The sequence below is a fragment of the Ovis canadensis genome, chromosome 18, assembly GCF_042477335.2.
Source record: "Ovis canadensis isolate MfBH-ARS-UI-01 breed Bighorn chromosome 18, ARS-UI_OviCan_v2, whole genome shotgun sequence".
Taxonomy (NCBI): Eukaryota; Metazoa; Chordata; class Mammalia; order Artiodactyla; family Bovidae; genus Ovis; species Ovis canadensis.
This window is the reverse complement of record NC_091262.1, coordinates 14,050,469-14,065,568: the sequence shown is the minus strand read 5'-3', so window position 1 is coordinate 14,065,568 and position 15,100 is coordinate 14,050,469. Positions and strand designations below refer to the sequence as shown.

The following is a 15,100-nucleotide window of genomic DNA, read 5'->3' as shown; positions in this document are numbered from 1 at the left end:
ACAGTTAATTCTAACTTCGGAGAAGGCAGTGGCACCCGACTCCAGTACTCTTGCCTGGAAAATCCCATGGATGGAGGAGCTTGGTAGGCTGCAGCCCTGGGATTGCGAAGAGTCAGACACGACTGAGCAATTTCACTTTCACTTTTCACTTTCATGCATTGGAGAAGGAAATGGCAACTCACTCCAGTGTTCTTGCCTGGAGAATCCCAGGGACGGGGGAGCCTGGTGGGCTGCACTCTATGGGGTTGCACAGAGTCGGACACGACTGAAGCGACTTAGCAGCAGCAGCAGCAATTCTAACTTGCCCATTTTCCAGAAACACAATTCAGTTAAAAATATAAACAGGTGATAAACTTGTGAGATTGTTTTACTGGGTCAGAGCTACGATTTTAGACTAAAGCTATAAGATTTCATTTTGCAGTTGTGTGAGTTCTTATGCATGTTTTTACACGCTGTATATATGATATGGATATAGGGCATTTTATATCTCTGAGTGATCAGTTCAGTTCAGTTCAGTCTATCAGTCATGTCCGACTCTGCGACCCCATGAATCACAGCACGCCAGGCCTCCCTGTCCATTACCAACTCCCGGAATTCACTCAGACTCATGTCCATCGAGTCAGTGATGCCATCCAGCCATCTCATCCTCTGTCGTCCACTTCTCCTCCTGCCCCCAATCCCTCCCAGCATCAAAGTCTTTTCCAATGAGTCAACTCTTCGCATGAGGTGGCCAAAGTACTGGAGTTTCAGCTTTAGCATCATTCCTTCCAAAGAAATCCCAGGGTTGATCTCCTTCAAAATGGACTGGTTGGATCTCCTTGAAGTCCAAGGGACTCTCAAGAGTCTTCTCCAGCACCACAGTTCAAAAGCATCAATTCTTCGGCACTCAGCTTTCTTCACAGTCCAACTCTCACATCCATACATGACCACAGGAAAAACCATAGCCTTGACTATATGGACCTTAGCGGGCAAAGTAATGTCTCTGCTTTTGAATATGCTATCTAGGTTGGTCATAACTTTTCTTCCAAGGAGTAAGCGTCTTTTAATTTCACGGCTGCAGTCACCATCTGCAGTGATTTTGGAGCCCCCCCAAATAAAATCTGACACTGTTTCCACTGTTTCCCCATCTATTTCCCATGAAGTGATGGGATCGGATGCCATGATCCTCGTTTTCTGAATGTTGAGCTTTAAGCCAGCTTTTTCACTCTCAAAATCCCTTAAATGATATCTAATCTAATTGATTTTCATATAAATGAGCATTTCAATGATATTTCTACAACTTTCAGAAACAGAGAAATAAATCCATTTATTAAAATCCCCTTTAACTGGGATATCTTTGATTCATAAAGTTTTTTAAAAAAATATTGGTAAAATTAAAGCAATCATAACTTCAGAGTTTTCAGCATTAAATATGATGAACAAATGTATTTTTTTCTGTCTAGGTATAGTATTTAATTTTATGTTAATTCTATCAGATGTATGAGATTATAAAGCTATACAACTAAAATATGGAAAAATGTTCATTAAAATGAGTTGCTTCATGCATATCAAGAATAATAGTAAAATAAAAAGAAAAAAGAGGAAAAAAGAAACAACCATTTATTTAACATTTTAGGTTCTTTGTTTCTGGGTATTTTGGAAAACTTACATAATATGTAAATAAGAAAATAATTTAGGATGATGGATACATTTCTTTATTTCAAAATTTTGTGATCAATTGGAGCATAGCATAATTATTAAGAACAAGGAAATTCAATAGATATAAGTGGTATGAAAGTTTCTAAACTAACTTTTCATCAATTATTATACTTTATCATATGTCTAATTAAAAATAGGTCCAAAAACCTATTTGTTATGTTGAAACTTTAAAGTTAAGTTGAAGAATGTTTCTGAGAAAGGATATTGTATGAAATTCATACAAATTGGTCCATACTTGCTGTTTGTTTTTTATGTTAAAATGTTGTACACCACAGAAATGAACAATTGTCCTTCTTAAACAAACTCGCATCAGACATAAACATAAGCAGTTTAATTTCTGCACACATACTGTTTTACATTGTTCCCCGAGGGTGTTTAAAAACCACAATGAGGTACTACTTCACACCAGTCAGAATGTCTGCGATCCAAAAATCTGCAAGCAATAAATGCTGGAGAGGGTGTGGAGAAAAGGGAACCCTCCTACACTGTTGGTGGGAATGCAAACTAGTACAGCCACTATGGAGAACAGTGTGGAGATTCCTTAAAAAATTGCAAATAGAACTACCTTATGACCCAGCAATCCCACTGCTGGGCATACACACTGAGGAAACTAGAATTGAAAGAGACACATGTACCCCAATGTTCATCACAGCACTGTTTATAATAGCCAGGACATGGAAACAACCTAGATGTCCATCAGCAGATGAATGGATAAGAAAGCTGTGGTACTTATACACAAAGGAGTATTACTCAGCCGTAAAAAAGAATTCATTTGAATCAGTTCTGATGAGATGGATGAAACTGGAGCCGATTATACAGAGTGAAGTAAGCCAGAAAGAAAAACACCAATACAGTATACTAACACATATATATGGAATTTAGGAAGATGGCAATGACGACCCTGTATACAAGACAGGAAAAAAGACACAGATGTGTATAATGGACTTTTGGACTCAGAGGGAGAGGGAGAGGGTGGGATGATTTGGGAGAATGGCATTCTAACATGTATACTATCATGTAAGAATTAAATCGCCAGTCTATGTCTGACGTAGGATACAGCATGCTTGGGGCTGGTGCATGGGGATGACCCAGAGAGATGTTATGGGGAGGGAGGTGGGAGGGGGGTTCATGTTTGGGAACGCATGTAAGAATTAAAGATTTTAAGATTTAAAAAATAAAAAACTAAAAAAAAAATAAATAAAATCAGCAGTAGACAGAAATGCCTATGTATGTAAAGAATCAAAGTGCAACGAGATGAAGTTATAGGCCAACAAATTCATCTCAATTTGTTTCTGGTTGAACTTTGGTTACCCTAAAGAGAAAGAACAAATTGTTCCAATGGAAAAAATACAATCTTCCCTTTTGGATTTCATCTTGGACATTTTGCCAGTCAATGCAAAAGCTGGAATTCTAGTTTCTTCCAGTATCTGCCTGTTGTTGTTGTTGTTCAGTCACCAAGTCATGCCCAAGTCTTCCCAACCTCATGAGCCGCTGCACACCAGGATTCCTGTACTTCACTGTCTCTCAGAGTATGCTCAAACTCATGTCCATTGAGTCATTGATACCATCCAATCATTTCATCCTCTGTCGCCCTCTTTTCCTTCTGCCTTCAATCTTTCCCAGAATCACGGTCTTCTCCAGTGAGTCAGCTGTTTGCATCAGGTGGCCAAAGTACTAGCACTTCAGCTTCAGCATCCAAAGAGTATTCGGGGGTTGAGTTCCTTTAAGATTGACTGGTTTGATCTCTTTGCTTTCCAAGGGACTCTCAAGAGTCTTCTTCAGTGCTACAGTTCAAAAGCATCAACTCTTCAGTACTCAGTCTTCTTTATGGTCCAACTTTCAGATCCATACATGACTACTGGAAAAGACACAGCTTTGACTATATGAACCTTTGCTGGCAAAGAGATGTCTGCTTTTTAATACACTGTCTAGGTTTGTCATGGCTTTTCTTCCAAGGAGCAAGTATTTTTTATTTTCTTGGCTGCAGTCACTGTTCACAGTAATTTTGGAGGCCAAGAAAATAAAATCTGTTACTATTTCCACTTCTTCCCCATTTATTTGCCATGAAGTGATGGGACCAGATGCCATGATTTCATTTTTAGAATGCTGAGTTTTGAACCACCTTTTTCACTCTCCCCTTTCATGTTCATCAAGAAGCTCTTCAGTTCAAAGCATCAACTCTTTGGCTCTTTACCTTCTTTATGGTCCAGTTCTCACATCCATGCATGATTACTGAAAAGACTATAGCCTTAATTATATGAACATTTGTCAGCAAAGTGATGTCTTTGCTTTTTAAGACACTGTCTAGGTTTGTGATAAGTTTCCTGGCAATAAATAATCATCTTCTAATTTCATAAATGCAGTCCCATCTGCAGTGACTTTAGAGCCTCAAAAGAGGAAACCTGTCACTGTTTCCACCCTTTTCACTTCTATTCGCTATGAAGTGATGGGATCAGATGCCATGATCTTCATTTTTTCAATACTGAGTTTTAAACTGTCTTTTTCACTCTCTTCCTTCAACCTTATCAAGAGGTTCTCTACATCCTCTTCACTTTCTGCCAATATAGTGATATCATCAGCATATTTGAGATTACTGATATTTCTACTAGCAATCTTGATTCCAGCTTGTAACTCATCCAGCCTGGCATTTCCCATGATGTGCTCTGAGTGTAAGTTAAATAAACAGGGTGACAATAAACTCCTTTCTCAATCCTGAACAAGTCAGTTTCTCCAGGATTCTAACTTTTGCTTCTTGACCCACATATAGGTTTCTCAGGAGACAGGTAAGATGGTCTGGTATTCCCATATCTTTAAGAGTTTTCCACAGTTCGTTATGATTCATACAGGTAAAGTCTTTTGCATAGTCAATGAAACAGAGGTAGATATTATTCTGGAATTCCCTTGCTTTTTCTATGATCCAGTGAATGTTGGCAATTTGATCTCCAGCCTTTTCTAAACCCAGATTGATCACCTGGAAGTTCTCAGTTCACATATGCTGAAGTCTAGCTTAGAGGACTTTGAGCATAACTAGCATGTGCTGCTGCCGCTGCTGCTAAGCCGCTTCAGTCGTGTCCGACTCTGTGTGACCCCATAGATGGCAGCTCACCAGGCTTCCCCGTCCTTGGGATTCTCCAGGCAAGAACACTGGAGTGGGTTGCCATTTCCTTCTCCAATGCATGAAAGTGAAAAGTGAAAGTGAAGTCTCTCAGTCGTGTCCGACTCCCCGCGATCCCAGGGCTGCAGGCTATCAAGCTCCTCCATCCATGGGATTTTCCAGGCAAGAGTACTGGAGTGGGGTGCCATTGCCTTCTCTGAACTAGCATGTGAAATGAGGGCAATTCTCCAGTGGTTTGAGCATTCTTCAGTACTGCCCTTCTTGGGAACTGGGAAGGGGATTGACCTTTCCTAGTCCTGTGGCCACTGCTGGGTTTTCCAAATTTGCTGACATATTGATGCAGAACTTTAATAGCATCATCTTTTAGGATTTGAAATAGCTCTGCTGGAATTTCATCGCCTCCACTAGCTTTAATGGCAGCAGTGTTTCCTAAGGCCCACTTGATTTCACACTCCAGGATGTCTGGCTCTGGATGAGTGACAACACCATCACGGTTATCTAGGTCATTAAGATTTTTTTTTTAAATGTACAGTTCTATCTATTCTTTCCATCTCTTCTTGATCTCTTCTGCTTCTATTATGTCTTTACCATTTCTGTCGTTTATTTTCCCCCTATTTGGATGAAATGTTCCTTTGATATTTCCAATTTTCTTAAAGTGATTTTGAGCATTATCCTTCCTATTGTTATCCTCTATTTCTTTGCATTGTTCATTGAAGAAGGCCTTCTTGTCTTTCTTTGCTATTCTCTGGAACTCTGCGTTTAGTTGGGTGTATCTTTCTTTTTCTCCCTTTCTTTTCACTTTTCTTCTTTCCTCAGCTATTTGTGAAGCCTTCTCTAACAACCACTTTTCCTTCTTGCTTTTTTTGTTCTTTGGGATGATTTTGTTCACTGTTGCCTGTACAATATTAGAGACCTCTCTCCATAGTTCTTCAGGCACTATGTTTACAAAATCCAATACCTAGAATCTATTCGTCACATTCACTGTATATTCATAGGAGATTTAAGTAATACCTGAATTGCCTAGTGGCTTTCCCCACTTACTTTTCTTTAAGCCTGAATTTTGCTAGGAGGAGCTGATGATCTGAGACACAGTCAGTTCCAGGTCTTGTTTTTGCTGATTGTATACGGCTTCTCCATCTTTGGCTACAAAGAATGTGATCAATCTGATTTCAGTATTGAACATTTGGTGATGTCCATGTGTAAAGTCGTCTCTTGGGTTGTCGAAAAAAGTGTTTGCTATGACCAGTGTGTTTTCTTGGCAGAATTCTGTTAGCCTTTGCCATACAAATGAAGTATGGCAAGTACTCCAAGGCCAAATTTGCCTGTTTCTCCAGGTATCTCTTGACTTCCTACTTTTACATTCCAATCTGCCTATAACTCTTCAATTAATGTTTACAATTTTTCTCCCATCTGACTTGAAATCCTACAGAACTGGAACTTCCCTTTTCCTGAATCTCTGCAAGTTGAAGTTTCAGGCCTAGCTATAAACCTCAAGTAAATCACCACAAATGATCTTGTATGGGCAAACATCATGTCTACTGCTATGTGTGTCACATAGAAAATTCAACAGAAAATAAAAGCCATCACTGTCGGCAGCCAAACTACAAATGAGGAACTTCACTGGATGACCATTGCTGTCTCTACTCATCACTTGAATATGCTTTGAGGGCAACATCAGGAATTCTTCTCAACAGGCTTCCTTATGGAATCAGAAAATGGGGTTTTATACTAATATTTGTTTTCTGTAATTTTCATAGGAACCCACTTCATTCAGTGTTTTGTGGCCAGCATCTTAAAACATATCTATTATGAAATATCAACAGATAATTTAGCAGGTCTTTAATGAACAAAGGTGACTGAGAAGAAACAAACTATATATGTTTTAAGGGAAGAAGAATGTCTCTTCATTCTTTTGAACAAAGAATGGATGGATATCAGAATTGGTCCTGGTTCTATCCTGAGGGCTCTTTTATCCAATTCCAATAGTTCTGAATAACTGTTTTTTTTTAAAATCATTTTAACAATTGTGTAACTATAGGTTCTCTGCAACAGTAGTCACAATCAATCACCCTAGGCAGCACCCAAACTCCCTGCTGTTCATATTGATTCATAGGCAGTAGGAGCCCAGTGTGACTAGGTGATGGTCTTAACATCCATCTGGGGGAATTACTGTTTTGTCTCCTAGGGGAAGCAGACTTTCCTCTGTATCTAAGACTTCAAGGTCAACAGAGCATAAAGATAAGGGAACAAGAGGCAAAAACAACACCTTTTGCTTTCCACCTCTTGGGTTTTAGATGCATGAATCCTGGATAGAAGAAAACAACACCATATTGGATGCTGATTCAGAATATGCACAGCCTACTGGAAAATCTTGTTAAAACCCTGAAACAAATGTACTCTCATCTGGCTCTGTAAATGAGCCTTCTAAAGTTCCTTCTACCATTCTATCAAACAAGCTGCTTCAGATGGTGGGAAATGTGATATTACCAGTGAATGTAAAGTGCATGGGTCCATTATGACACTACTTTTGTGATGAAGTGAGCTCACTTATTAGAAACAATGTTGTGCAATATGCCATAATAGTGGGAGAGACATTCTTTAAGTCCATGAATGACTTTTTTGGCAGTAGCTTTACAAACAGGTAAGGCGAATGTGCAACAAGTTTAATGTCTATTCCAGTAAGGGGGGAAAAAAAAAAGCTGCAGTTTCCTTGAAAGAGGGATCCATTTTAATAATCATGGTATACAGAAACTGGTTTATTTTATATCAGTGCACACCTTTGTCTACCAGTGCTCTGCCTACTACTGGAAAGAGTGCACACCTTTGTCTACCAGTGTTCTGCTTACTACTGGAAAGAGTCCTTATCATCTTTAAATCTAATAAGATTAGAGAGTAGATTCCAGAAAACCCAGAAACAATCAGAAAATCATCCTTAAAATTCACAAGGTTCCTTAGGGACCACTCTTGGAACCAAAATCTATATTTGCCAGAATTCTCCAGCAAACTCGAACCAATAGGAGATGATGATAATAATAGACAGAGAGACAGATCTAAGAGGGTATTTATCATAAGAATTATCTCAGGTATTTATTAAGGCTGAGTAACCCTCCAACTTTCCATCTACATGTTGGAGAACCAGGAAGGCCTATGGAATAATTTAGCAAAATATATAGGCCTAAGAAGGAGGGGAGTTGATAGTGTAATTCCTACTTCCAAATCAAAGACCTCAGAAGCAGTGAGCAGCTGGTATAATTTCCAGAGTCTAAAGGCACAAACCAGAAACACATGTCCAAGTGCAGGAAAAACTGGATGCCTTAGCTCTAACAGAGGAGAGAAAATACATCTCTCTCTCTCTTTTTTTTTGTTCCATTGATCACCTCCATCTTGACTGGGTAAAGCCTGCTCTCACTGAAGAGAGTGAATGTCTTTACAAAGAATACTGAACAAAGGCTACTATCCACAGAAACACTTACAGACATACTCAGAAATGCTTTTACCACATACCTTACTTTCTTAGCCCAATCAAGTTAACTATCACAAATCCACCCATTCCCAACTTGACAATATACTCAATGTCTTCAACTATACTTAATTCATCAAATAAAGACAGCAATGACGTCATGATTCTGCATAACAAGATAAAACATCCTATGTATAACCAAAAACAGTCACCTCTTCCCAAGAAGAGGAAGTAAGTCCTTAAATGACACTTACTGTTCTCCATGATATAGCATAAAAACAGTATGTCACAAAATTAACAATGCTTAAATACTATGATATAATGTTAGAACATCTCATGTTGAATGATAAAGGAATATTGAAGATGGAAAACAAATATATATATATTTAATAAATGTAAGTGTGCATGCGTGTTAAATTTCTTCAGTTGTGTCCAACTCTTTGTCACCCTATGGACTGTAACCTACAAGGCTTCTCTGTCCATAGGATTCTCCAGGCAAGAATACTGGACTGGGTTGCTATGCCCTTCTCCAGGAGATCTTCACCACCCAGGGATCTAAGCCACATCTCTTCCATCTCCTGCATTGGCAGGTGGGTTCTTTACCACTATTGCCACCATATATACACACACAGGTGTCTTAACACAATAAGGAAGAAATATTTATGATAATTATAATCCTCCTTTCAGTAACAAGTACTAGATCAAAGCCAATATTTACACTACCTCTTCTACTGTAATTTATGTATTCCCTTTGTCTCAGTAAGCACCTGAATTACTCTTTATCTGAAGGTGACCCAAATTTCATTCCTAAAAGCTTTGCGTCACTACTAGCCCTGCTTATATTGAGTTTTTTTCTTTAATTATTGACCTTAATCACAAGATGTGGTAACACTTAGAAAAATCTTAAGGGATATGATGAGCTCCAGACATATTACTCCTAACTTCCATTGCTGAGTAGTTGTCCACTTTTGACTTGATAGTGACACAGGTTCTTTGCTTCAACAGACTATAGTATTCTCTTCACACAGTCCCCACCACTTTTTTCTTTTAATATAAGCATTTAAGAAACACTATCTGACATCAGGGGCAGAAACCAGGAGGACCGCATGCCCGAGGGGCGGCGGCCAAGAGGAGTTACCCCACATTTGAGGTCAGGTGCAGCGGCTGAGAGTGCCAGGCTGTGACGGTGCAGGAGCAGCCGAGAGGAGCTACCCCACTCCTGAGGTCAGGGGCTGTGGTCGGGAGGCGCTACCCCATGTCCAAGGTCAGTGGTGGCAGCCGAGAGTGCCAGGCTGCAACAGTGCAGGAACAGCCGAGAGGAGCTACCCCACATCCGAGGCCAGGGGCGGCGGCAAGGAGAAGCTACCCCACGTCCAAGGAGCGGTGGTTGCGCGGGCGCAGAAGGGCCTAGGGGAGCTATCCCATGTTCAAGGTCAGGAGGGGTGGCAGTGAGGAGATATCCCTCGTCCAAGGTAAGGAGCAGTGGCTGCACTTTGCTGGAGCAGCCATGAAGAGATACCCCTGTCCAAGGTAAGAGAAACCCAAGTAAGACAGTAGGTGTTGCAAGAGGGCATCAGAGGGCAGACACACTGATACCATACTCACAGAAAACTAGTCAATCTAATCACACTAGGACCACAGCATTGTCTAACTCAATAAAACTGAGCCATGACCGTGGGGCAACCCAAGAAGGGTGGGTCATGGTGGAGAGGTCTGACAGAATGTGGTCCACTGGACAGGGAATGGCAAACTACTTCAGGATTCTTGCCTTGAGAATCCCATGAACAGTATGAAAAGGCAAAATGATAGGATACTAAAAGAGGAACTCCCCAGGTCAATAGGTGCCCAACATGCTACTGGAGATCAGTGGAGAAATAACTCCAGAAAGAAGGAAGGGATGGAGCCAAAGCAAAAACAATACCTAGGTTGTGGATGTGACTGGTGATAGAAGCAAGGTCCAATCCTGTAAAGAGCAATAGTGCATAGGAACCTGGAATGTCAGGTCCATGAATCAAGGCAAATTGGTAGTGGTCAAACAAGGGATGGCAAGAGTGAACGTCGACATTCTAGGAATCAGGGAACTAAAATGGACTGGAATGGGTGAATTTAACTCAGATGACCATTGTATCTACTACTGCGGGCAGGAATCCCTTAGAAGAAATGGAGTAGTCATCATGGTTAACAAAGGAGTCTGAAATGCAGTACTTGGATGCAATCTCAAAAACGACAGAATGATCTCTTTTCATTCCCAAAGCAAACCATTCAATATCACAGTAATCCAAGTCTATGTCACAACCAGTAACACTGAAGAAGCTGAAGTTGAACGGTTCTATGAAGACCTACAAGACGTTCTATAATTAACACCCAAAAAAGAGGTCTTTTTCTATAGGGGACTAGAATGTAAAAGTAGAAAGTCAAGAAACACCTGGAGTAACAGGCAAATTTGGCCTTGCAATATGGAATGAAGCAGGACAAAGACTTATAGAGTTTTGCCAAGAAAATGCACTGGCCATAGCAAACATCCTCTTCAAATGACACAAGAGAAGGCTCTACACATGGACATCACCAGAAGGTCAACACAGAAATCAGATTGATTATATTATTTGCAGCCAAAGATGGAAAAGCTCTATACAGTCAACAAAAACAAGACCAGGAGCTGACTGTGGCTCAGGTCGTGAATTCCTTATTGCCAAATTCAGACTTAAATTGAAGAAAGAAGGGAAAACTGCTAGACCATTCAGGTATGACCTAAATCAAATCCCTTATGATTATACAGTGGAAGTGCAAAATAGATTTAAGGGACTATATCTGATAGACAGAGTGCCTGATGAACTATGGACAGAGGTTCGTGACATTGTACAGGAGATACAGATCAAGACCATCCCCATGGAAAAGAAATGGAAAAAAAAAAGGCTGCCTGAGGAGGCCTTACAAATAGCTGTGAAAGAAGAGAAGTGAAAAGCAAAGGAGAAAAGGAAAGATATAAGTATCTGAATGCAGAGTTCCAAAGAATAGCAAGAAGAGGTAAGAAAACCTTCCTCAGTAATCAATGCAAAGAAATAGAGGAAAACAACAGAATGGAAAAGACTAGAGATCTCTTCAAGAAAATTGGAGATACCGAGGGAACATTTCATGCAAAGATGGGACCGATAAAGGACAGAAATGGTATGGACCTAACAAAAGCAGAAGATATTAAGAAGAGGTGGCAAGAATACACAGAAGAACAGTACAAAACAGATCTTCATGGCCAAGATAATCACGATGGTGTGATTACTCACCTAGAACCAAGCATCCTGGAATGTGAAGTCAAGTGGGCCTTAGAAAGCATCACTATGAACAAAGCTAGTGGAGGTGATGGAAGTCCAGTTGAGCTATTTCAAATCCTGAAAGATGATGCTGCGAAAGTGCTGCACTCAATATGCCAGAAAATTTGGAAAACCCAGCAGTGGCCACAGGACTGGAAAAGGTCAGTTTTCATTCCAATCCCAAAGAAAGGCAATGCCAAAGAATGCTCAAACTACTGCACAATTACACTCACCTCACACACTAGTAAAGCAATGTTCAAAATTCTGCAAGCCAGGCTTCAGCAGTATGTGAACCATGAACTTCCAGATGTTCAAGCTGGATTTAGAAAAGGCAGAGGAACCAGAGATCAAATTGCCAGCATCCACTGGATCATGGAAAAAGCAAGAGAGTTCCAGAAAAAACATCTATTTCTGATTTATTGACTATGCCAAAGCCTTTGACTGTGTGGATCACAATAAACTGGGGAAAATTCTGAAAGAGATGGGAATACCAGACCACCTGACCTGCCCCTTGAGAAACCATATCCAGGTGAGGAAGCAACAGTTAGAACTGGACATGGAACAAAAGACTGGTTCCAAATAGGAAAAGGAATATGTCAAGGCTGTATATTGTCAGCCTGCTTGTTTAACTTCTATGCAGAGTACATCATGAGAAAGGCTGGGCTGGAAGAAGCACACGCTGGAATCAAGATTGCCGGGAGAAATATCAATAACCTCAGATATGCAGATGACACCACACTTATAGCAGAAAGTGAAGAGGATATAAAAAGCCTCTTGATGAAAGTGAAAGAGGAGAGTGAAAAATTTGGCTTAAAGCTCAACATTCAGAAAATGAAGACCATGGCATCTGGCCCCATCACTTCATGGGAAATAGATGGGGACACAGTGGAAACAGTGTCTGACTTTATTTTTCTGGGCTCCAAAATCACTGCAGATGGTGATTGCAGCCATGGAATTAAAAGACGCTTACTCCTCGGAAGAAAAGTTTTGACCAACCTAGATAGCATATTGAAAAACAGAGACATTACTTTACCAACAAAGTTCCATCTAGTCAAGGCTATGGTTTTTCCTGTGGTCATGTATGGATGTGAGAGTTGGACTGTGAAGAAAACTCAGTGCCGAAGAATTGATGCTTTTGAACTGTGGTGTTGGAGAAGACTCTTGAGAGTCCTTTGGACTGCAAGGAGTTCCAATCAATCCATTCTGAAGGAGATCAACCCTGGGATTTCTTTGGAGGGAATGATGCTAAAGCTGAAACTACAGTACTTCGGCCACCTCATGAGAAGAGCTGACTCATTGGAAAGGACTCTGATTCTAGGAGGGATTGGGGGCAGGAGGAGAAGTGGACGACAGAGGACGAGATGGCTGGATGGCATCACCGACTCGATGGACATGAGTTTTTGTGAACTCCGGGTGTTGGTGATGGACAGGGAAGCCTGGCGTGCTGCAATTCATGGGGTCTCAAAGAGTCGGACACGACGGAACTATTGAAATGATCTGAACTGAACTGATCTGATGAAGGAGAGATGTGGATTCAAAAAACACAGATCGTAGAAATAAAATCTACTGGAAGTAAAAACAGCTGGGAGAATACTGGAAAGTTATTATACATCACTAGTAAGACATCAAGTCTATAAAAGAGTGTGATACCAATATATAAATGCAAAATATAATGGTACATTATGTGAAAAATAAAAAGATCAGTACCTAATACAGATTGTCAAGGGAACCAGAGTGGAGCTTGTTGGGCTTGATCTCCAAGGCAGCTGGTAATGTTCTAACACTTTCCTATGCTGGGTAACCTGACAGCTATGGGGCAGGCAGCACGGAGTGGAGACCTGTGAAAATAGCAAAAAATGATCCAGTTTAAACAGTCTTTACCAGAGAAACACAAGTTTATGTGATTACTGTAAAAATAGGACCTTTGCAGGGTCACCTGGATGAAAAATCTTAGGAAGTGGGAACCTGCTTTTCTCTTGGTTTCTCCAAGGATTGTTCCTGAGCTTGCATCAGACCCAGGCAGGAACCTGCTTACTGTTCATTACCTTCTATAGGTCAAGGTCAAGGAGAAGTTCCCATGGCCCCAATTCTCTGCACCTTGACTTGGTCTTGAACGGCTTAGGTAAGATTCTACTTTTTCTTTGAAACAATTTCTTGGGTCATTTATTTGTAGTTTTCTCAATCACTGATGACCCCACCAGAAACATTAGCGTAAGTGCTGCTCTCGGTAATTAAATATCTTTGCCCATGAAGGCTGCAGACAACATTGGTCAGGGCTTTGGTGCCAACAGCCTTTTCCACTTGTTTGTGTGCTGGTGTCCAAGGCAACTCCTTTCTACTTGGGAGGTCATTGTGCTGAGCGAAGAACACTGAAGTGCTTCAAGAACTCCAATAACTGAAGACTGGCTTGTAACAAAGAAGTTGGGTGTTCCTTTAGGCCCATTTGTGCACCCCTTGCAAAATCCTTAGCAAGAACACAGTTAAGTCAGCCAAGCAAGAGCCCCTTACCTTCCATGTCTGACCACCCTCCACATCCATCAGCTGGATTACAATTTTCAGCAAAAATTCTATTAATTAGCCAGAACTTCCTATACCCATTAATGTTTCTTCTTAGTTATTTTCCACTCACTGAGTCTTACATGGCTCCCTGGCTATCAATTTCCACTTTCCACTGTCGTATTTGGAATTGAACCAGCTCTATACTGAGCCCTCTTTTTCTCCATTTCAACAGTCATGAATAAAATTTGTTTTGAACACTTAAATGCTGCTGCTGCTGCTAAGTCGCTTCAGTCGTGTCCGACTCTGTGCGACGCCATAGACGGAAGCCCACCAGGCTCCCCTGTCCCTGGGATTCTCCAGGCAAGAACACTGGAGTGGGTTGCCATTTCCTTCTCTAATGCATGAAAGTGAAAATGAAAGGGAAGTCGCTCAGTTGTGTCCAACTCTTAGCGACCCCATGGACTACAGCCTACCAGGCTCCTCCGTCCATGGGATTTTCCAGGCAAGAGTACTGGAGTGGGGTGCCACTGCCTTTTCCAGAACACTTTAATATCTATCTACAATTTTTCTTTGATAGCTACAGGACTGCAGCTTGGATACAATCAATCTGGACTCTTAATCATTGGAGTCCAGACTACTCATGCAAGATCCTAACTGCACACTTTTGAAGACTTGATCTCCACTCCTGACTGATGATCAGGGATCTTTTATTGAGTTCAACTTCTAAATGCTCCCTGTTGCTAGTAGGGACAGATGTTGGTTCTTAAGAATGAACTGCACTTTAGAAAGTAGTTTAGAGTTCCAGATAAAGAGAAGCTAATTATAGTGGTGGGTTTGTCTGTTTCTAGAACACAGGCAGGTACAAGTTGGGTTGGAGATCAAAGTTATCTGTTCAAAAGTATCAAGGTACCATTAGTTAACAACATGGGAGCTTCTCCTTGGACTGAAAACCCTCTTCTTCAACTCCTCCTGAAATTGTGTTCTGCCACTTCTGTGTTTGCTTTTTGTTGGCATGATTTTACT

The 15,100-nt window shown here is 40.7% G+C and overlaps 1 long non-coding RNA gene across 1 annotated transcript in view; it reads right to left on the bottom strand.

The window, feature by feature from the left end:
• The window catches only part of LOC138423176 (uncharacterized), a 93,538-nt gene that overhangs the window by 43,427 nt on the left and 35,011 nt on the right, over positions 1 to 15,100 (bottom strand). The window contains exon 6 of the long non-coding RNA XR_011250158.1: positions 13,286 to 13,416. This is a non-coding gene — a long non-coding RNA (uncharacterized lncRNA). The remainder of the gene's footprint in view (positions 1 to 13,285; positions 13,417 to 15,100) is intronic.